This window comes from Myotis yumanensis, unplaced genomic scaffold (genome assembly GCF_028538775.1).
Source record: "Myotis yumanensis isolate MYYU_CA2020_CCGP unplaced genomic scaffold, mMyoYum1.0.hap1 SCAF_1, whole genome shotgun sequence".
Taxonomy (NCBI): Eukaryota; Metazoa; Chordata; class Mammalia; order Chiroptera; family Vespertilionidae; genus Myotis; species Myotis yumanensis.
In genome coordinates this window covers 161,747,911-161,772,553 of record NW_027223752.1, presented here as the reverse complement: position 1 = coordinate 161,772,553, position 24,643 = coordinate 161,747,911, and positions in this window count along the sequence as shown.

Here is a 24,643-nt window from a genome sequence, read left to right as displayed (position 1 = left end):
GAAGGCTACAAATGCTAGTGGTTTTTGTGAGGGGTTGTTAAGAGAACAGAGCAATACTTTTTCATTCATATTTTCATTTGACAGAAATTTCATGAGGGATTGTATAGCAGAAATTATATTAAAGGCCTAGAATTTAAAAAGTAAATAGATAAAGAACTTTATTCTATTTGTGGTAAAAATACATATAAACAGTCAATCAAAATGTAAGGTGCAGGGCAATTAATAAAGTATCTTCAACGTGCTCTGGGTGTATAGAGAAAGAATCATTTTTAATTCACATCATAGTAAATTTGTGTCTCTGCAGAGGAATGAATGTTTGATCATGTTCCGTATACTGAAATCGGTATCAGAAACATCAAGATAGAAATTGTCTTAGTCCATTCAGGCTGCTGAAACAGAACACCACTGATGGGGGTCTTATCAACATAACATTGATTTCTCACAGTCTGGAGGCGGGAAGTCCAAGATTAAGGCACCAGCAGCTTCAGTGTCTGGTGAGACCTCTTCCAGGTTAATAGATGGTATCCTCTTTCTGTGTCCTCACATGGAGGAAGCGGGGAGGGAGCTCCCTCATCTGATCACGGTGACCTAATCACCTCCCAAAAGGCCCACCTCCTATCATCCTACAGAGCATTAGGTTTCAATGTATTAATTTTAGGGAAGGAGAGAGGGCAACAGATGTTCAGTCCAAAGCAGAAAGGTACAAACTAAGATGCAAGGGTGGTCTGTTGGGCGATGGTGGATTTCTGAAGCAGAGATAAGATGCAGAGACACCTGGAACTGGATCTGACCACCTCATGGAAGCAGGGGGCCTGGCTGACCTGGAGTTTTCTCACAATCAGGTGAAGCTTTTATGGCAGTACATGGATAGGTTTAGGTGAGGCCTGCATGAAGGTGGTACATATCCTGTGGAAGGGAGTGAAGGTCCAGCAAACCCCAACTTCCTAGGTCCCACATATCCACAGCCCACCTGTGTTTCTCTCACATCGATATTTCTCTCTGTCTTTCCCTCTTTCTTCCACACCCTCTAAAAATCAATGGAAAGATATCCTCAGGTGAGGGTTAAAAAAAAAAAGGTAAAAAAGAGGGACATCTGTAATACTTTCAACAATAAAGATAAGTTTTTTAAAACATATTTTTATTGGTTTCAGAGAGGAAGGGAGAGGAAGAGAGAGATAGAAACATCAATGATGAGAGAAAATCATTGATCGGCTGCCTCCTGACTCCTGTACAACCCCACTGCAACCTGGGCATGTGCCCTTCTGTCTGTAAATCAAACTATGACCTCCTGGTTCATAGGTCAGCACTCAACCACTGAGCCACTGTGGTCAGGCAAGATAAGTTTTTTTTTTAAAAAAAATTAGAATTAGTAGACCCATTTTTTTTTTACTAGAGTTGAACTCTCACCTTACCTTGGTCTGATCCACAGGATGGTGCTGTTCTCAGGGACTGGGCCCAAGTACAGAACCGGAGAGCTAAGATAGCATCACCTATGAGCCCAGAACACCTGTTAGATGGAAAGGCACATCTTACCTGGGAAACACACACCTCTTTCAATTCCCAAATGCAAAGATGTCAAAAGAATAATGTGAGACCAAATAAGGTGCAGCCTGCAGGCTCACTGAGAGGGTCCAGGGCTTCTATAGACAGAGATTATACCTGAGGGGGAGGCCTATGTGTGCTGCCTGTGTGGGGCACATTCCTTCACTAATAAATAAAAGATTGAGAATCCCTACGTGTGCTGCTTCTGCCTCATACCTGTGCTTGCTACCGGTGCATGTATTGAGGGATGTAGGGCTCTGTCAAGGGCTATAAAGAACTGCACAGGCCAAATATTCTGAAAGTGGTCATGGGCTGTCCAGAGTTATTCGCACTACTGCTTGGAACAATGGCCATCTTTAGAGAAGTCACCTGTGGCTGTTTAATACTTTGTCATCAGTCAAGCTTTTAGGACCTAACTTGTAATGGTGCCATGCTGTAAACAAGAACTTTTCAACATTTTTCACATAGAAGTAGACACAGGAAACATTACCAGGTATATAGCCCATGGGATAATTGGATGCCGCTGCTCCCAGCCAGAGGTTCAAAGATTGGAAGTACAAATACCTGGACATACCCGTGCCTGACTCACCAAACCAGCTCGCTTGGTTGTATGATTTCCATCTCTGCAGCTGACCCACAAAAAGCTCTGATTTTCTTCCTTATCCTCTTTTCATTGATCTCACCATGTTTCATTGTAAGCATTTTTACAAGACTTTTTAGACCATTTTTTAAAAGAAGAACCAATATAATTTTTTAAATTAAGTAGCCCCACACTAAAATTCACATGTAAATATGAAAAGATGTGTGCCAAGGAAATGGGGTAATAGATGAACTACTTTCCCCTCCCATTTCCTCATTTCTGGGTCCCCGGTAATGTGAACGAGAAAAACATCAGCTGATTCTGTTCAGACCTGTTTGCTTAGGGGTCCTCCTACTCTTTTCTTTATTATTGAAGGAATATGTCCCTGCACAACCATCCTCTGTTTAAAATATGATAACTGAACCACTGAAGCAGCACCACACATTAATGAACATACAGCCAGCCAAGGACCTTGGACGTGCTGGTGCAATGTCTGTCTCATTGGTGTCAAAGAAAAGGACCGAGGGTGAACACTGGGCAGCAGCCATCATCTTGGGGAACCCATGGAGACCAGAGACTCTGGCCTCTGTCAGGCAAAAGCTTTGTGGTGTGATTTTCAGTGGCACCTGAGCATATCACTGATCCGAAGGGATTGTGGAACTAGGCAGAAATTATGACAAATTCATTTTCTATGTTTGTCCCAGGTCATGTTGCAGTTGGGGACCATTTTCCCATCTGAGCTGTTTACATTTGGGCAGGTCAGTGAAGTAAATACTGTTAGGTTCAAATCCTTGTGGCTCTGAGTCTCACCTTCCCCAGACCTCAAATTAAGATGCCTACCACAGGCTCCTGCAGAGGTTAGGTTGGTTTCTATTATCTTAGAAACAACACTTTTTCTATGTTTTTTTTGAGGAGCTCATCATTTTAGGAATTCTATTCCACTTTAGTGTGAAGTAGACTTTGTTCCTTATTAAGCTTGAGAACTTTTTATTTCTTAGAGTGGAGTAAAAATGTGGAAGTTTTTTCCTCTCCTTGTGAATTATTTTCTCTGATTAAGTAATGGAAATATGAAGTCTGGCATTAATCCAAGTGACTAGGAGATTTGTGGGTCTTTATTTCCCCCTCATGTGGGTAATTTTACTCACTAAATTCATTGGACACCCAGCAGGGCCAGGCTAATGATGGGTAAGGAGATGCAAGGAAGAATGAAATATGAGGCCTGCTGAGGGTGAGTTCACAGGTTAATGAGGAATACGTACATTTCAGTAAATTGTCCAATTAGAGTCTTACTATGATGTAGTCATCAAAATTGTTAGTACTGTATAGACTGGGCTCTTTCCTTTATCTTATGAATATTTGAATGTGTGACATTCTGAGTGAAGCATGACAGATGAAGAGGAGGGAGTTTATCAAGAGAATGGCAAGCACAGACACATGTGTGCACATATATGTACAAAGAAGCTAGCCACACGAACTACCGGGGACCATCTCCAGAAACAACAAAAGTCAGAGTGCTATCACTTTCAATTGTGTAATGAGTCTTCAAACTTCAAAAGTAACTATGCATTTTGCAATGGGCTTTTAAAAGATCCATAAGGCTACAGATTAAGGTTTCAAAGCATCCCATGATAATAAACAAGACTGTTGACTCTAGGTGACTACTTGTCACCTAGATTTTTACACTTTTCTGAGGCTTTGCAAAGGGTCCAAGCTCTGCAAAGTATGAACCACTTCGAATTGGGCCACAGTTAATTGGAGAAACTGAATGTGGGGAACTGAACATTCAGTGGAGAAAACATGCCAGTGTATATATTTTGAGTGCTCCTTAAGGGTGGCCTTCCTTCTGTACTTGACCAGTAATTTACTTGTATCCTTTTAAGGCATTTATATCCTTCTGGCTGGAGCATGACACACCGTCAGTGGAAGCTGCCAGCACCATCGCCTAGGATTCCCCAGGACCTGAGGCTGGGCCTTTCCCACCGAAGCCCATTGCTTTTTCACTTCCCTCACTTTCGTTAACTGTTTGGGATGTGCTCTCCCCTCTGCTTTCATGATCCTGTCTGTTTATAGTGAGAAAAAGTTTTCCTCTCTCAACTCAGGAGCGAGAGGGTAAGTCTTGGAGAGCAGGGGAAGAGAGAGATGGAGCAGAACCCTATCAAGGGGAGCCAAGGAGCCCAAAGGGAATAATGCTCCCAGAAATGGCTCCAAGAAAACCAGCTTGAACAAGGTAGGAATGCAAATGAAGTTGCAAGCAGGCAGCTTTAAGACCTGCATGAATCAATTGCCGAAAATGTAGATGATGAGAAGATATCAGTCAGTTGAGGAAGCTCACTTAGGGGGCAGCCAATCCCCTTGGCATATGGTGGGTACTGTCTCAGCTTCAAAGTCCCGGTGAGGACCGTGCCTGCCTTATTGGACAGGGTCGTAGATGGGCAAGTGGTGAGTAGCACTTAGACATCCCAAAGACCTGTCACTTGGGGTTCCCAGAATGCCTGCTTTCGTGGTTACTCCTCTGGGACCCGGTCAAACCTCAACAAGATAAAAGAACAGTATGTCCACAGAGAACAGAGAGGCATCATCAGCTGCATGATGTAGACACAGCAACAGTGCCCCATTCATACTCCTTCTGGTCCCATAGGAAGAATGGCCAGCGTGATTTTTAGAGTGCCGGATAGCCAGCTCGGTGTACTGTATGAAGATTTCCCTCCCATGCTCAGATCACACAAATAAGCAGAACAGTGTTTTGTATGGAATTAGATCATGGGGACAGTTTTCTATAAAACATTTGAACTTTTGCTAGAAGTAATGTACAAAAAGCAGCACTTCCCATACAGGAATTTTAAACCTCTGGGTGCAAACAAACTGCAAATGAGTTGCCACTATTACTGAAACATTAATGTTATTATGAGTATCCTTAAAAAGGCAGGTATCAATTTATTCCAGTAATAAACCCAAGAATTATTTAGATTTTCACCAGATCAATTGTGCCACTTTCCAAGAGGAGTGGATATTAAGAGGTGACAGTCCATACAGCTACAACAAAGATTAGATAGAATAGCTTACCAATGTACATCAAATATTTATCTACCTTAAGCTTCTACGAAAGAAGTCCCCCCCCCACACACACACACATACCGGTACATGTTATACACGCATAAACAATCAAAGTTAAACTAAGGAAGTATGGATGCACACAGAACTGGTACAGATTGGGGGGAAACTTGTTACTTTATGATTTCATAATCCTGAAATGTGATGGACCTGAGGATATTTGAGAAAAGAATTTTCCAAATGAAAGGCAGAATAGCTGTAGAAAAGGTGTGAGATGCAGACATGTACACAAGCTACTCTATCCCTGGAAAGCAGATCCCTCCCTCATTAAAAGGATATGATTAAGTGCAGGGGACAAGGGCAGCCACCCTGAGGACAGCAGAGCAAAAGGGACTGCAGGGACTGTTTACACAGTTGGGACAGATAGCTGCCTGCTCTCCCATCTGAGTTCAAAAGACAGAGTGGGAGAGATCTGCAGTAATAAAATTTAACAAAACCAGAAGCTTGAAGGTGAAGTTGCCTCCAGTAAGAGTCAGCGCTGTGACCAGGTCCTCAGAAGATAGACAAGCTGCAGCTGTCTTCCACCTGCTTCACAATTCTGGGTCACTGTGTTTGCACTGGGGATTCTTATAAATGAATGAGTACAAACATTTTATGTGCAGAAATATATCTTCAGCTGCTGGAAGCATTGAATCCTGTATATCCTAGGTGCTCAGTGGCAGCTATCAACCAACCAGCTTTCAGCTTTCAAAGTGCCCCCAGCGTTTTGGGAGCAGTGAGCTATATGTCTTTGTTTATCTCTAAACTGAAAATGAGTAACTCTGTAACACCTTCTCAGATGCTGCCCCAAGCAACAGAACTTGGTTGAAAGGTTATTAAAGAATTGTGTTTGCATGACACATAAATATTTGATAAATGCATCAAAGTTTAGTCAAATAAGTGATTTGACTGTTGTCACATAGCATGAACATTAAGTAAATCCGGTTGACTTTATACTAATCTATACTATCACATAATTAAGAAAAAAATCAGTAGATCTCTTGAGTTACAACTATAAAACTTGAAAGAGTTTACCATATAATTAATGGGTAAGTAGCACTTAATGGATAACTAGCACTTCTGCTTTCTGATGCAAGGCTCTGCCATTTATACAGCACACTCCACATTCTTGTTGACTGACCATCTAGTTGTCCTCAGTGGGCTTAAGTGCTTGGGATGGGACTCAGATGTACCACATTCTCTCCTTGAGGGCATGTGTGAATGGAAGTCATGGTGTGATGGCAGCGTCTGGCCTCAGACACTGGATTTGACACAAGTCAGACAGAGGAGCAGGAGCAAGCCCTCAGAACACCCAGGAGCACTGGAAACTTGAGAACGTGCTGCTTGGCCTCCTTATGGCCAGAGAACATGGGTCCATATTGACTTTCATGAAAAACTTGGAACAGATCTGTGAAGAGTTACTCGTGATGCTGATGTTTTTAATCGCTTTACTGGAGCAGTTGGTTATTTTTATCCCGCTGTTATCTTGGAACCCACAGGGAGAAGCAAGTTAGAAAGCCTCTCAGAGCTGATAAAATTTCAGGAGGAAATATATTGGAAGGATTAGTGAGTAAAAGATGAACTTGAAACCTGGCTGAGGAATATCTTTCTACTCTTCCCATTGATTTGGGGATGTTTCTGCTACTCTGTTCTTATCCCATTTGCTTTCCTTCTGAGGACAAACTGGTACATCTGATGGCCACATGCCATTAGTTTTGAGGCATTGCTTAGAAATTGTCACCATTTAAAATTTCTGTTAACTGATTTTTGTAACGATTGCATAAATTATTAGTAGATGTTGATTATTTGCATTTGTGGCCTGGGTTCTGCTTAAATGTGTTGTTGGTTCTGGCTCTCCTTGGAGATAAGTCGCTAGTCTGTCAATCATACATCTTGATTTGAGTCTTTCCCTCTAACTGCCTAAAAATAGATAGAATAACCTTATTCGGTATATCAATTAGATCACAAGATGTGAAGAAATCGTTTGTATTCAGAAAAAAAGAAATATTGCATACAAAGTATACAACAAAACATACGAATGAAGAAAAACATACATTTTGCTGGCTTGTTCTGACAATACACTTGCATATGCAAAAAAGAAAAAAAGAGAAAAAGGCCAACAGAAAAATTTAGGGAGACAAAATTTTCAGGTGAAGAAACCAAAGAAAAACAGGTTTTAAATGGATAAGTGCATTTGGATTTAAAAATATTCCAGAAGTCAGAAATAATAGGATATAAATTTTTAACTATACGAAACCAAACTCCAGAAAACCTGATGTGAGGTAATAGTTCTCTGTCTTAATAATTCTAAATGGAAACCATAGGGTCCCCCACAGGCATGGAAGCACCTCAGAACTGCTCACATGCACACACTATCACACTAGTCACACTTCACTAACAAGGTTTTCCTAGAATACGTGTGGGATTTTTTGTTTGTTTTTTTATTTTTTTAATCATCTTGCTTCTTTTTTGTTAACTTGGGCTGTAGAAATGAAGGATGAAGTTAATATAATGTCATAGTAAGAAGGGAATAAGCCAATGACCCTGGAAGAGCTGCTGACTGTGTCAAAGTTAATTTATTTTGCATTTGTTTGGAGCCACTGTATACCCCTATGTTATGGGGGGAAAATGGTCTGGGAAGGGAAATGAAATCATTTATTTTATTGTTTCCATTTACAATTTATGACCCCAGTTGCTTCTCAGATGGGTTTGAAGTCCTAATGATCCTGGTTGAGTTGACCAGCTGGGAACTAAACTATTAAATAATCCTTTGAAAAGTAAAAGAAGTTTTTCATTTCTCCCTTTCCTATGACTTGCTCCTTTTGAGTGTTTTTTCATGACATTTCAGATTTTGATCTAAATAGCAACAATAACCATCTTCGGTTTCCCAAAATATTATCAACCGACAGTTAATTCATGTGACATTATGCTGGACTCAGATGACAGAAGCCACACATGTAACATTTAACAGGCACCCACACCATCGGACAGGAAAGCCGCCATCTGCTTTGGAGCCCTAGAGTCACTGGGAAACTTATCAGTGCAAGGAGGAAATTAATAATAATCATAAAGTTACCAATGTTTGTTTTTTTGTGTGGACTTGGAGGACCAACTCATTTTGATATAACTTATAGTTGATAGGAGATGATGAAATGGAAATAACACCACTTAGAAGTGTCTTAGAAGATAAAGCCTGGGCACTAATATTCAATGTTTGCATCAATTAATAAGAACTGGGTAGAGAGAAAGAAAAAAAGAAATATATTTGAGATAGAACAAAGTTTGATCTCAAAGGCCAAAGTCCAGCTTTGACAAGGATTCAGAAGTCACCCTGGAGCAAGACATCCTTCTTCTTGGACATTGAAGCCTTCATCTTACTCCAGGAAAATTGGAAGTTTCTTAGAAATGAGCTCTACTGGAGCTCTACATGGAAAAACATCTTCACCACAAGTAAGTCCATTGGAAAAGCAACACAGTTTCTCAAGTATGTGGAGCCATTGATGCAAAATGAGTCTGACTCATCCTTGGAAAAGAAGTTTTATTTAGTGGCAAAGCTGGCATGATATTTTTAGAAACAGTAAAGTTCATAGAATTTTTAAAATGTTGAATGTCTTTAGCAGATGACATTTTTAAGAGATGTGCAGAAGTGACACCACCTAGGCTAGAAGCATTATTAGTTCCTGTCCTGCTAACGCTCCATGCTGCTGGCCACCTTGGGCTGGCCCTTGGGTGGGGCTCAGTTGATGAAAGAGAGGCTCTGGGGCGGGATGAGGCAGCCCACTTCTGATTTCTTTCAGATTCTCAAGTAAACACTCAGTTCCTCTGGAGAACACTGAGTCAGAGTTTCAGAACTGAGGAGCACCTTCCTGATCCATCCCATCCTCCAATCTCAACTTGATCTTGAGGAAAGTCAGGCACAGAATCCAATAAGCTCACCCCAGTCAGCCCAGAGCATTGGCAGGCTCGCACCTAGATTTCTGCACACCTCCCTCACTTTCCCCCACAACAGTCTACCTCTCGCTTTTCACCAGATGAAGTGAAGTAACACAGAAAGCTGCCAGAAGGGGAAAGCTCTCACTTTACAAGAATAATACTCTCTTGGCTGGAGCTGGGTTGTGGTTTCCTGAGAAGTGTGCTGCTTGGTCATCTGTGTCTTCCCTGTCTGAGTAATACAGGTTTTCCATGGACTGGATGCAAAGAAGTGTCATCCTTCCAAGGAAAAACCACGGTGGCCAAACATCCACCTGGCCTTAGCCTTCTGGGAACTCTCTTACCCTCCCAGCCTTCCTCTGGACAATTTATCTTTGCTGCTCTACTGTCTGTGACTCATGATCCCATTGGCAGGTGTGCTCTTTACTTACCACATCATATGACAAGTGACTCTAGTTTACCACAGCCACGAGAGGGCGGGCAGGATAAAATCAAACAAGGCTCATGTGCAGACAATTCATCTTTCTCTCCTATACATAGAAAATCCTATTTTAACTTGATTCAACAAAAACTTGATCTCTCTTGTCAGTGTTTCACTCACTATGAATTGGCCTTTAAGAAGGTGGTTCTTATAAGGTACATAAAAAACAAACAAACCAGCACCTGCAAACCAGCAAGTCACAAAACCACATTAAAGGTGGACTCAAAAGCCATCTCTCAGCCTGATGGCTTGAAGTTGCTATTTTAGCAACTTTCCCCCCATTTTTTCCTTATTTCATTATAATCATTTCCCACATTTAACTGTTTTTACACAAGAAAGATATGAACGTATCACTGTATTTTGGCTCTGTTTAGTTATCAGAGGCACTAAGTATCAGCACATTCTAGTGACATTTTTGGAACCTTCCAAAGAGAATGCCATGTAGCTCCCAGAACGGTGTCCTCCCCCAGACTAAGATGCCCTGACATTCAACACTCTTCAACCCAACAGCCTATACAATCTATAAAAACCAGGGCTAAAATGCAGTTTGCTCAAGTTGATTGATTGTTTTATTTAGTTCTTGGCCCTTTTGGGCTGTTGTAACAAATGGATGCTCATGAGCTCAAGACAAGCACTGGGCTCTAAGAGAAATAGTCCTGGATATCAGGTGCCTGTCGCCTCATGCCCCAGATGAGCACTTGTGAACATCGAAGGTTGTAAGTCTTTCTCATGTAGAGAAAGGATTCTCTGAACTCCAGTAGACACACATTTACTGAGATGGGAAGTGGTCAGGGTGAGAGGACAGACAGCCATGGGCAGCCCATGTGTCTCCTTCACCCTCAAAGTTTTGTGTGGAGACGAGCATTGAAGGGACATCACTGATACGGTAGCCTTGAGTGACAGGCCATCTTCCCTGATTTTCTTATGCATGGCAAACATTTTTAAAGGGAGGACACAGAAAGATTACTCACCATGTTTTTCTATGACATACAAAATACTGCTATTTGATATGATTCTTTCCATCTCAGATGATTAAAACAAATATAATTGAAAAGACGGAAGAGGCCTCCGGAAGACTGTGTTTCAAAGTCAATAGAAGTATGACAAATTGCTATTTATGGGTTACAGGGCAGCATCCCTTTCTTTTCATATATTTCCTTGGGGCACTGAAGTATTATTATTTGCTGCACAGAATCATCTCATAATATTTGACAGAAATTATATTTTAGCACTGATCAATCTATGCACAGTATATAGCCTGTGTGAGAACAGTGTCCAGAAGTTTTATGCTTGAGGAAATGGGTCTTTTGCAATAAACACTATATATAGGACATCTCATCATATGACATCCAAAGTGTCTAATATAAACACTGAGAAAAAAATAAACAGTTCAGTCACAAAGAAAATCACACATGATGAGTTTAAATTTATTTAGAAGGCAACCACAGAAATGGTGTCATAATCTCTTTATTTATATGGTTTCATTGATAAATACTATTCCCAAAATAGCTCAGAATAAGAGTATATCTATTCTCTTCCAGAGACATTTTTAAAGTATTTTTTTATTGATTTCAGAGAGGAAGGGAGAGGGAGAGAGCACTAGAAAGATCATTGATGAGAGAGAATCATTGATCAGCTGCCTCCTGCACACCCCCAACTGGGGATTGAGCCTGCAACCTGGGCATGTGCCTTTGATCGGAATCAAACCCGGGACCCTTCAGAGTGCAGTCTGACACTCTATCCACTGAGCAAAACCAGCTAGGGCCAGAGACATTTTAAAATTAAGGAGTGATTCATATTAAAAATTATTGGGTAAAACTGATTGAATTATTAAAAGCAAGCTCATGTATCTATTTTTGTTCATCAGTTTATAATGATTTTTTATTATTATCCATAAATGAGTAAGATTATGTGGAGATACAAAGGCAGAGAAGCATTGAACAGACTGTCAAACTACAGTGGGAAGGCTGGGGAGGGTTGGGGCGGAGAGGTAAGAGATCAACCGAAGGACTTGTATGTATGCATATATAAGCATAACCAATGGGCACAAGACAGTGGGAGAGGGTGAGGGCATGTGCCAGGGGGTAGAGGAGGATGGGGGAAGGTCAATTGGAAAAAAAAGGAGACATATGTACTACTATTTGTAATACTTTAAATAATAAAAGAAATGCCAAGTGATACAGTTGGACAACTTGAAGAAAAAAAAAAAGCTCATTTTGATTTGATATAAATGTTTTCTCCATCACTTCGCCACCAGTATAAGACTAAACTTTTGAGTTTGTCTCTCCTGCTTAGAGTAGACTAAACAAAATTTTGCAACCAGTTGCCTCAACTCTCTCATTTAGTTGGCCCATTCTGGGTGTTGTCTTGTTGAGTGTACAAAGCTGGTTAGTGCTAGGTAGGGCTCTTGTTGGCATCAGGGCCCCTTCTCACTGTTAGGGGTTTTTATGATCCCTAGTACCCCAGCCTCTGTTGTTCACCAGCAGTGTGTGTGTGGCCTTGGGCCTCAGCTTCCTCATTAGTTAGATGTGAAAGTTCAGTTAATCTCTGGGACCTCCACTAGCTCTGAGATACAGCTTTTCTAAGACTCACAAAGATCCTTGTAACGGGCAAAAGTCTTGTGTAATGGGAGTATCTTATCTAACAAAAAATTACAAAATCCATTGTGGAATGTATTTTTCCTTTTTTTCTCACTTGTCCATTGATTACTCAACCTATGTTTCTTGTGTTTTCTCAGTGATCAGATATTGTATTATTTTTATTCCTCTTCCAGCCAAAGGCACCTGCTGAATTGTGCCATGTGCAGCCTACACAACCACCCATGGAAAGCCTGCATCCTTACTGGATAGACTCACTTCCTAGGTAGTTTAGAAAGCCCTCTTTTTCCACTCCCACCATAGCTATTCAGTTCTCTAATAAAATCAGACTGATGCACTGATCTTTTGGTCTTCAGTATAACAACTGATCCTTTGTCATGTAAGCTTTCTTGTATGTAGCTACTGGTATTGTGTGTGTTTGCATGTTCTTTGCTTAGCCTTCCAGTGTAGGCTGTGAGACAGGGTGTGGTGATCTTATCTACCTTTAGCATCACCTCAAACCTCCATAGATCTTAAGCATTGGTTGAATAAGTGGTAAAGTATTAAATGCAGAAGTCTGACATGGAGGGTGAACCAACGATAGTAGAGATGGCCGAGGAAGATGAGCCTTTCAGCGAAAGAGGCCTCCTTGGGCTTGGCATTGATTGCCATGGTAAATTTCCCCTAATTCAGTCTGGTTTTCAGAAATTTACCAAGAATGACTTACATAGCACATTACAGATTTCTAGCTCCAAATACATCTCAGAAAGGGAAACACAATTAGATGACTTGGAGGGACATGTTAGGAACTGCAAGTTATAGCTTCATGGGTTGAGAGCCAGGTGATACAACAGGGTTTTGCATAAATTGTTTCTACAGAGGAGTTTCATACAAGGTAACATTGGTGGTGAGAGGTCTGGTACAGTTGATCTCCACCAGCAACACTCAGGCTTTCTTGATTATGCCACCTCGTTGGATTGCTCACCAAAGCTATCAATGAAAAACATAAGCCGTATTAATGAAGGTGGAAATGGTATTTATGAGGGTGAAGTATTAGTGAGGTGTCTTTATGTGCATTATCTCATTCGGTCCCCTTAACAAGGTAGTATTTTCTTCATTGTAGAAACAAGATAACCTTCTCAAAATTATACAGTTCATAAGTGGGATAATACAGATTAATGAATGCAGGATTTTCAGAGATCCAGATGCAGTCAGAATGGGTCACATAAAAATCATTTAACAGAAGTGTGCAGTAATTATGTCAACGTAAAATGCAAAATAGAAACTGGGGATGAGAACCACCTATTAACTTCTTTAGAGGAAAATAATTCCTGCCCTTGAGATAAGAGCAGGTAACTCAAAATGAAAATTCTAAAACAGGCTCCCAGAAATGTTATTGTAGATTCACTCCTGCAGACACAGTGGTGTTGGAGACAGTTTAAAGTGAAATCCTTCTATTTTGTGCCCAGCTTCAAACTATATCCCCAGCCCTTAAACAGAGACTAGCTAGAGAAGCCAACCCTGGCATGGATGGGCACTGAGGGAACAAATCACATCAGACGAACTTGGCTTCTTTTCCTGATAGAATTAGAAGATTGGTGGAAATGGTAACTCAGTAGGTGCCCTATGTGTTTATTTTAGCGTAATACTTGATAGCCTATTTTCATGACATCTTCCTTTGTGAAGAAATGCAAACTGGCTTGGGAGTAGTGACCATCATTGATGTCTGAAAGTAGCTACTGACAATGATTGTCATTTGTGTCTGAAAGTAGTTATGGTAAATAAGGGGGAATAATGAAAAAACCCAATGGAAATGGGTTTCTTCCAGTAAGGACCAGAGGGTTAAAATCCCAATACCTAACACTTTCTGAAGGACAGGGAGGTGGGAGGCCCAGGTGATTTTTTGGAACAATGATCCTATATAATAAAAGGCTAATATGCAAATTGTCCCATCAGGAGTTTGACTGACTGGGTGTTCAAACACTTGCTATGATGTGTGCTGACCACCGGGGGTGGGGGCGCGTGGAATGAAGGAAGGCCCCAGCCAGCAGCCGGGGGAAGGAAAGCCCTGATTGTCCCTGAATGCTGGCCAGGCCTAGGGACCCCACCTGTGCAGAATTTTGTGCACCGGGCCTCTAGTTTTAAATATAATGGAAAGCAGATAAATTGTAGAAGTAACCTGAAAATACATAAGGTTATATGTTTTTTTATCAGAAATAATTCATCAAATGAGTCCAAACCCAAAGATTCTAGAAGGTAGGTGCCTGCCAAAATAGAAGCACACTGAAAATGTAGGAGTGTAGCAGATTGCTGAGTCTAGTTGCTAGTTTCTGGACAATGGTTCTGTTGCCTCTTTAGAGAAGAGCATCCCAGACAGGTGTCAGGCTGCCCTCTACAACACCTCCACCCCATCTCTATGGACCCATCTGGCCATGCATTGTAGACATTCAGGGTTTTTTTGTTTTTTATCTTTTACCACTGGTTTTATTTCTTCCCTGTCCATTCAATACTATTTTTCTCTTTCTAATAGAAAAATGTATTTGAAGATTCCTATTCTCTTGTGTAAAGAACAAAAATAATTGTTCTTGAGCTTCAGTGATTCTTGGAAAGTGGAATAAGTGAAAAGAGTACCATTATCTTTTCTTTAATGTGTCAAAGATTTTTGTGAGCCAAAGTTATTTGATTGATTCATTTGTAAAAATTCCTACTTTGTTTTGTTCTTTAAATATACTCACAGTATTCGAGTTCTCCAGAAAAACAGAGCCAAGAGGATATTAGGTTGTCTATCATCTGCCTTTTTATCTACACCTAAGAGAAACATATTCCAGTTTGTTCTGTTTAGATGTGTATATACCATACATTCACACACTCATATATATACACACACATTTATGTATAGTTTATCAGTTTATCCTTAAATATTTGTAGGATCAGGGCACCAAAGCCCCCACACCTCCTCAGTTGAAAATCTGCATATAATTTTTGACTCCCAAGTTGTACCTTGGTATCCATGAGCATTTGTTTCTAGGACCCCTGCACTGTTTTCCATCACAGGTTGGTTGAATCTATGGATATGGAGGATATATATATATATATTAGTGGGCCTGTGCAGTTCAAACTTGTGTTGTTCAGGTGCTAACTATACATATGTGTGTATGTGTGTGTGTATGTATATAGAAAGGATAGAAAGGGAGAGAGAGAAAGAGAGAGGAGAAGGGGAGGGACGGAGGGAGGGATTGAGAGAGAGAGAGAGAGAGAGACTGACTTACTGTGAGGGCCTGGCTCACACAGTATTGAGGCTGAGAAGTCCATGATCTGTTTCTGAGCTGGATACTCAGAAAAGTCAGTGGTATAATTCAATCCAAGTCTGAAGTCCTGGGAACAAGGGGAGTTGATACTTTAAGTCCCAGTATGAGGGCATGAGAAGATGAGATGAGATGAGATGAGATGAGATGAGATGAGATGGGATGAGATGTCCTTGTTCAAGCTGTGAGACAGGAAAAAAAAAGGGGAAAATTCTTCCCTCTTCTACTTTTGTTCTATTCAGATCCTCAACAGATTGAATGGTGACCACCCACAGTGGGGAGAGCCTTCTACTTTACCGAGCCCACTGATTATCCAGAAACACCCTCACAGACACGCCCAGAATAATATTGAATCTGGGCACCCCAGGGCCAGTCAAGAAAACACATAAAATTAACCATAACAACTACTTATCTTAAAACCTGTCTTCATCTTTTAAAATCTGGAGCAAAAGATATAACACGAAAAATCTTGTAACCCCCTCCCCTCAAATATGTTAATGTAGAAGATAGAGTCGTAGACATTTAAATCTGAAAGCATTCCCAGGGATCACAGGCTGGGTAATAGGACTTTCTCTGCCATTTATTCTGGTCAAATGCAGTCAGTTCGCTGCCTTAGAATCTCGTGTCCAAGGGGCCTTCCATAAATGACCACCATGTTTGAGGGGGCACTAGCTAGGTGACACATGGCTCCTAGGGAACAAAAGTATCATGTAACAGTCCTGAGGCTAGCAGGGGTCCAGGGTGTGTGGGCAGCTCCTTCAAGGTCTAGGTCCCTTCTCTCTTCTCAGCCCACTTTCTGCAAGATATTTCTCTGGTCTGCAGAGTGGAATCTGGCTCCAGCACCAAGCACTGTCCCCAGTCCATAGAGGAGAAGGAGGAAGCAAAGGCCAGTGGAAGCTGCACATGGTCTTCAATCACTCTATCTGAAAAGTGGCCACCAGCTCCTACTAGCTGTACCTTCTGAAGTCCCGGGGCGTGGGGGTGAAGTGGGGGGCAGGAGCAAAGGTACAGGTGATGAGCAGGGGCTCTTTCATAATTCCCCAACTGCATGCAAAAGCGTCATAACATGAAGTGAAGATTATGTGGTTGGGACCCGTCAGAAACAGGGATGAAATGACCACTCAAAATTACTTTATGTTTCATCTTCAGATAATATATGAGAAACTTACTGAAAGTAGAAGGCAGTAGTACAGTGGACCTCCACACCATAGATCCTTCTTTCTCAGTGTTGGTGAAATGCATTCCTCGCTTTCCGCTTGAAGTGGGCACTTGTCAATACCCACTAAACCAGCGGTTCTCAACCTATGGGTCGCGACCCCTGAAAATACATCCTGCATATCAGATATTTACACTACGATTCATAACAATAGCAAAATTACAGTTATGAAGTAGCAACGAAAATAATTTTATGGTTGGGGGTCACCACAACATGAGGAACTGTATTAAAGGGTCGCGGCATTAGGAAGGTTGAGAACCACGGCGACTAAACACTTGCGCCTGGCCTCCAACTGGTCTCCCTGACTCTTGCCCCCCCCCCCCCCATGTCTAATCTCTCTCACATAGCACCTATTCCTCTTCTTTCTCAGTGCGCCCGCTGAGGCAACAAGAAGCTGTAAGTGTCTTCACATTTCCTATCAAAGCCCAGACCCCTGTCCCAGCTCCTAGTCCTCCACAACCTGGCCTCACACTGGCCAATTGTGATATTTGTTCTCATTCCTGCTCAAGGACTTTAGGCAGATATGCCCACAAACATGCTTTTGAATGCTAGGCCCCTAATCTTTTTATTCTTTGTTAAAAAATGCTTTTCGTTTTAATGCTTCTATACTTTGTGTTTGAAGTCCTTTTCCTGTTAATGACCTCATGGTGGATGTTTCCTTTAATTGAAAAAAGAACAACAGAGCCTCCGCCATCACCTCCCTGCAACTCATGCCTGTTGGTTCCTTATTAGAGGATCACACAATGCACAAACAGCTGTTTTCAAGGAGCCTTTTCTTTCCGCTCCTGAAGCTAAGAAAGAATAATGGCAAATCACCGTGAGGTGCCCCAGCTGGCAGAACTAGCTGCTTTCCAAAATAATCACTCCTGATGGGGTCCCAGACAATATATATGTATATTTAGGGAAGGAAATCAGTCAAGAACATTCTTTTTGACCAGTTGGTAAGATAGACTTAATATAATGGCTTTGGTCCTAAAAGTAGCTCCCCTCGCCTTTCATCTCATTAGCTACTGCACCAGCCCAGGCAAAGACAAAAAAAGCTCCTTTCAGGAGGCCAGGTCTAAGGGCAGAAGGTAAATTGGTAATTGGATGCCTCTTGGTGGCAGAGGCCTCGCTAATAGAGAATGGGGAGCCAGCTGGTGGCTGCTGAGCAGCAGACAAGAGCAGTGTTTGTTCTCCCTGCTTCCTTCTGCCTGAACTCTGAGCAGGATTTTATTATAGATGGCCAGTTCAAAATGCATCTTTGATCTTTCTCTTAGAGTGCTTTGTTCCTTCCCTCCTAACATCGTATTAATATTTTCTCTTAGGAAGGACCGGGATGTGAATGTATGTTCTGTGTGGGTGAATCAGGTCAGTGGGCCACCTCTTCAGTAGTCTGTCCTTCAGAAATCTCATCTGATCTTGTGGAATAGAGGCTCTGGCCCCAGGCTTACAAACTTCTAGCCAACTATGAACTAGTGGCAAAGTATTTTTTTCTAAGTAGCAATGGTAATAATAAAGAGAATGATTCCGTTGTTGTGTTAGACACATTGAGTCTGTGATAACATTGAAATGATTGATAAGGCGCAGCCAGGCAGGTATGGTTTTTAAGTGTGGTAAAAATACATCATGAATAGAGATTGAGAAATAGTTTAACCACGCAAGTGCCATGTCCACGGTGGGGGCCAAGAACTCCCCTTCCCTCTCCCTAAGAGAGTCTCAGGACAGGGTGAAGTGCCAGTTCATTCTGCTGGCATTTATGAAGCTGAATTGAATTGAGAAGCTGTGAGGAGCGTCAGGTTTCCACAGGGGCATTTCCTACGATTGTGAGAGACCAATAAGGCAAGCAGACTTGTCAAGAGACAAGCATCTAGTTTTTGTTTGTTTTTTAACCAGTAAGGGATATTGTAACAATGGCACCTTGAAGTGGTGTTGAAAATCGCATCTGTGGCTATTTGCTCACTTTGTGTTCAAGTTTAGTAAAATTCTTGCACGGAAATATAGGACATTTTTATCTAAGCTTTTAAATTAACCTTGTAGTTCCTTCAGATATAGAACAATAGGAAATCCTGCACTTGTTTTATTTATTTATTTATTTATTTATTTATTTATTTTTACCATTCAGGGGTATCATAGAATTTTAATCAGTTGAACCAGTTTCTAAATCCAGTTCTGGTAAAGCGAAGCCACCTCTAAAGTTAATTAATGTTTAATAATTGCTCAAGCTGCTACCTAGGCCTGAATAACCTCACCTGCCCTTCCTGGGGAAAGGGTTCTATCCTACAGGAACCCCTCAGCGGCATCTCCTCCAGAGGTATTCCACTCCTCCCTGCTCGCTCCTCCCACTGTCTTCCCTCTTCAGCAACCTTAAACTTTAGGCATAGCACTGAACACATGCCATCTTGTGTCTAAATGTGTATGTCTGTCTCCTCCAAAATCGGTGTCTTCATCAGTGCAACTTTATGTTACACAAGCAGACATATGAACAGTACAGGGAGATTTGATGAAACAATACTGTCTGTTTGGCTGGAGAGGATGTGGATGAAGGAATCTCCTTGTAACTGTGTGTCAACTCTGGCAACTGCAGCTCATGGTGTGGGGATCACAGATCAGATGGGCCTATAAAAATGGGAGGTAACTTGTTAACTCCCGTGGTCCCCGTGAAGCAGAGCTGCGGGAACTGGTTCAGTGGGAATCTCTGTTCTCCCCTAAAACAAGACTCCGAGTGCCGAGATGAGAGGAGCCATGTGAAATCTTTAGCGAGATGACCTCAACCCGCCTGAAAATACTGCCCAGAATTCAGAGGCTGTTCCCTTCTGTACATGAGAAAGTTGGCTTTTGGAGAGCAGTCTGGGACCTGCCATAGGATCACTATAGGCATAGGAGTGATTGCTCATTTATCAACCACTTCCTACATGATAGGAAGGCACTTTATGCATTATTTTATTTAACTTCTACAACAACCCTTCCTCTGAGATGGGTGTTACTATAACACTCATTTTACATATGTGAAAGTGGAGGCTCAGAGGGGCTAAGTAGCTTAACGTTCCATGGTGAGGCCAAAACTTCATCTGGCACTTACTGTTCTCCAGAGTCCACAGGTATTCACAGGAAGCACTCGGCCTTGTGAGAGTTTCCAGCTTTGACCCCCAGGTGCTCCTGAGATCATAGGGTGGGTCTCATGGAGTAGTTCAGTGTCTGCAGCCCCTTCAGAGAAGCTGCCCCATCTTCCCTTTCTAACCATCATCTGTATCAATTTGAAGGTGACGGATCCGGAGTACTGTCAACCATGTCTATGACTTGCCACAGCTGCAAGCTTGCAATGTGAGAGCTTGGCGGAGTCCCTTATTCTTTCTTTTGGTCTTCCTGAGTAATAAACAAGAAAAACTGAGTGGGTTCTGCCTTTTCATCTTGTTTTATGGGAACTTAATTGGAGCAGGAGGGGGAACAAATAACTAAATCAAAAACCAAAGCTGATTATTTACAACTAGAGGCCCGGTGCACAAAAATTTGTGCACTCGGGGGGAAGGGGGTCCCCCAGCCCAGCCTGTGCCCTCTCACAGTCTGGGACCCCTCGGGAGATAACGACCTGCTGGCTTAGGCCTGCTCCCGGGTGGCAGAGGGCAGGCCCAATCCCTAGGTGCAGCCCCTGGTCAGGCTCAGAGCAGGGCCAATTGGGGAGTTGGGGCGCCGCCCCGTCATGCACAGAGCAGGGCAGATCAGGAGGTTGCGATGCCACCCTCAGTCACGCTCAGGGTAGACTGATTGGGGGGTTGGGGCACCGCCCCCTGTTACACTCAAAGCAGGGTCAATGGGGAGGTTGCGGCGCCACCCCCTGTCACGCACAGAGCAGGGCCCATCAGGGGGTTGAGGAGCTCCCCGCTGTCACTCACAGAGTAGGGCCGATAGGGGAGTTGGGGCACCGCCCCCTGTCACACACAGAGCAGGGCGGATCAGGGGGTTGGGGCGCTGCCCCCTGTCACTCACAGAGTAGGGCCGATAGGGGAGTTGGGGCACCGCCCCCTGTCACACACAGAGCAGGGCGGATCAGGGGGTTGGGGCGCTGCACCCTGTCACACTCAGGGCAGGGCCAATGGGGAGGTTATGGCTCTACCCTGTCACACACAGAGCAAGGCCCGTGGAGGGGGCTTGGGGCGCCACCCTCTATCACCCACAGAGCAGGGCCGATCAGGGGGTTGGGGCGCCACAACTGTCACACTCGGGGCAGGGCCAATGGTTATGGCTCTACCCTGTCACACACAGAGCAGGGCCCGTGGGGGCGGGGGGTTGGGGCGCCTCACCCTGTCACACACAGAGCAGGGCCGATCAGGGGGTTGGTGTGCTGCACCCTGTCACACACAGAGCCGCAGGGCGATCAGGGGGTTGGGGAGCTCCCCCCTATCAGGCACAGAGCAGGGCTGATCAGGAGGTTTGGGCGCTGCCCCCTGTCACGCTGATCCCGGTGCCGGGAGCCTCGCTGCTCCGCTGATCCCGGTGCCGGGAGGCATATTACCCTTTTACTATATAGAATAGAGGCCTGGTGCATGGGTGGGGGCCGGCTGGTTTGCCCTGAAGGGTGTCCTGGATCAGGGTGGGGGTCCCCACTGGGGTGCCTGGCCAGGCTGGCTGAGGGGCTGAGGGCTGTTTTCCCGCTGGCAGTTGACTAAAAGCTCCCAACTGCTCCTTGTTTTCTTTTTTTTTTTTTATTCTGGGCCAGCTTTAGCTCTGAGGCCTCGCTGCTGAAAACATGGATACAATGTTGCGGTCCGGGGCTGACTGAAAGCCGCTTTTGTTTAGCTTCTTATTTGCAACATAGTAATAGTTGCTTAGAGTTGCAGTCGAGAGGGAGAGGCCGGAAAGTCAGACGGGGAACGTTGGAGTCTGCAGTCCCTGGAGGAAGCAAGCCTCCCTGCTCGCTTCAGTGCCTGGCTGCCGGCCGCCATCTTGGCTGACAGTTAATTTGCATAAGGATACGCTGATTAGCCAATGGGAAGGGTAGCGGCCGTACGCCAATTACCATGTTTCTCTTTTATTAGTGTAGATAGGCTTTCCTGAAGGTTTTGCTGTGTGTGTGTCCTTTGCTATGTGACATATGTGATGGGCCTTTCTATGAACGTCAAGGACAGAAAACACATGGTCACCTGGGCTAGAAGAATGACCTTAAAGCACTTATGCTATTGGCCATTTTCCAGAAGGATTTCACAAGCAGATGCTTTTGAGATCCCTCTTCTCTAGTTTCCACTAAAGGACTATCTTACATTTTTTCCATCACTAAACCAAAATCTATGGCCATTCCACCTGCTACCCTTATTCATAAGTGCCTCATATACTGATAGCTGTATTAAAATCATCATTTCCTGAGCCACACATTGCTTAAAAATGTCTTAGGCTCTGAGATGTGCACATTATTTTTCTTACTTGCCTTTTCAAGTTTAATCCCACAGGTTTATTCTGTCCTTTTACAAACAACAATATGTTATGTACACTCAGTTTTCTACTGATGCTGTGTCAGGCAAAAAAATATATATATATATAAAATGATGCTCTCAGCTTGAGAAGAATTTTGTATATATAGACAAGTATTTCAGACTAGTGGCCTGGTGCACGAAATTCATGCACATTAAAAGGGGATTAATTAGAGGAAATATTTTGCCCTGACCAGTTTGGCTCAGTGGATAGAGCGTCGGCCTGCAGACTGAAGGGTCCCAGGTTCGATTCTGGTCAAGGGCATGTACCTTGGTTGTGGGCAGATCCCCAATAGGGGGTGTGCAGGAGGCAGCTGATTGATGTTTCTCTCTCATCAATGTTTCTGGCTCTCTATCCCTCTCCCTTCCTCTCTGTAAAAAATCAATAAAATATATTTAAAAAAAAATAAAAGGGGATTAATTAGAGGAAATATTTTAATATTGCTATCTGCCCTTTCTCTATAATAGAAGTGTCAGAGATGAAAGAAAATTAGTAAAATGTATATGAAAATCTTTCTCCTGTTAGAGTCTGGGGTGTGCTGTGGGACCCAGAGTCAAGTCCCGCACACCTGCAGCACCTCAAAATCATGCGAGACCCAGACCCAGTCGGCTCCACCCCCATTGAGAGAGATCCAGACCCAGCTGGCCTCACCTTTGTCAAGCCCCATTGGGCAGGGAGTGCAGCCCTCAGGTCCCCTTGCCCAGTGCTGGGTGGGGGGCAGAGCCTCAGCTCCCCAGTAAAGTCCTGCTGGATGGAGTGTACAGCCTCAAGGGCCCCGTCAAGCCCCGCAGGGTGTGGGGCACAGCCTCAGGTCCCCTGGCCCAGTGCTGGGCGGGGGGGCACACCCTCAGGTCCCCCGACCCAACGCCAGGATGGGAGGCACAATCTGAGGTCCCGTGTCAACCCCACATAGCGGGGGGCACAGCCTCAGGTCCCCCAGTCTGGCGCCGGGGCTGGGGCTGCAGCCTCAGGTCCTCCGGCCCAGCATCAGAGCGGGTGGGCATGGCCTAAATGCCCCAGCCTGGCACTGGGGTGGGGGTGCACCCTGAGGTCCCCCATCAAGCCTTGCCAGGTGGGGAGCGTGGCCAAAGGTCCCACAGCCCAGCACCAGGGCATGGGGTGCGGCCTCAGGTCCCCTGGCCCAGTGCTGGGGCAGAGGGCATGGCCTGAGGTCCCCTGTCAAGCCCCACTGGGTGGGGGTGCCGCAGCCTCAGGTCCCTGCTGATTGCTCGTTAAGGCTCATTATGGGAATTCGGCCTCCTCTGTGGGAGCAGCCATCTTGTATTATGGAATCCCTGCCTCCTTGACCATTGTGATGTGACAGTCAATTTGCATATTCCCTCTTTATTAGATAAGTATAGTTTTAGACCGCTCCTTGATGTTTGTCCCAAAGTAGAATAATCATTCATTGCATTTTCTTTTTTAATACGTGAGAGGATCATGCTAATGCGATTGTACTCCTGTAGCTTCTTGCACTGATTGCTTTGTTTTCTGTCACTCATCCAGGCTTCCTACTAGGTTCACCTTTTTAGTTCCTGGTTCTCACAGCCCTCAGGCTCGGGCTGAGTCACTTGCAGGTGCCCAGTTCAACTCAACACTGACCTAGAGTGGTTTCCTTTCCCTGTTCATGTCCTGTAAAATGCTACTGCCTTTGGCTGCCATTGACCTATTCAAAATCCCTTCTAAACTTGTAGTTGATGGAAAATTGTTTATAAAGGGGAATTGTTTCTTGTTTATAAACTTTGACTATTAGTACTACATCTATTTTACAGAAGAATGTGGGGCAATCAGGACCCACATTAAAGGTTATTGACAATCTGGCTTCAGTAACTCTGTATTTTTCCCTATTGCTGATATAACAAATGCTTCATGGGTTAAAGCAACACAGATTTATTATTCTGCAGTAGAAAATGGGGCTCACTGAGCTAAAATTAAGATGTCAGCAAGGTGTGTTCCTGTCTGGAGGTTCCAGGGGAGAAACTGTTTTCCAGCTTTGAGGAGTCACCAGCATCTCTGGGCTCATGGCCCATTTCTCCATCTTCAAAGCCAGCAGCAATGCCAGGCTAAGTCTCTCTCATGCTGGCATTTCTCTGTTACTTCCTCTTCACCTTCACTCTTCCAATTATAAGAACCTTGTGATTAGTATGGGCTCCCTGAGATAATCCAGGATGATTTCCCGTCTCAAGATTCTTAACTTAATCACAACTGTAAAGTTCTTTTTGCCGTGTAAAGTGACATATTCACAGGTTCTGGGAGTCAGGATATGGACATCTTTGTGGTCATTATTCAGCCACCACAGTTTGCCCTCTGGTCCACAGATTCATATCTCACAAGTGCAGAACAAGCTCACCCCATCCCAAGGTCCCTTAAAGTCTCGACCCATTTCAGCATCTACTCAAATCTAAAATCTCATCTAAGTCTTATCAGTTCAAAAGTCCCAAACTTCTCATCTGAGTCATCTTAAATCAGATCCGGGGA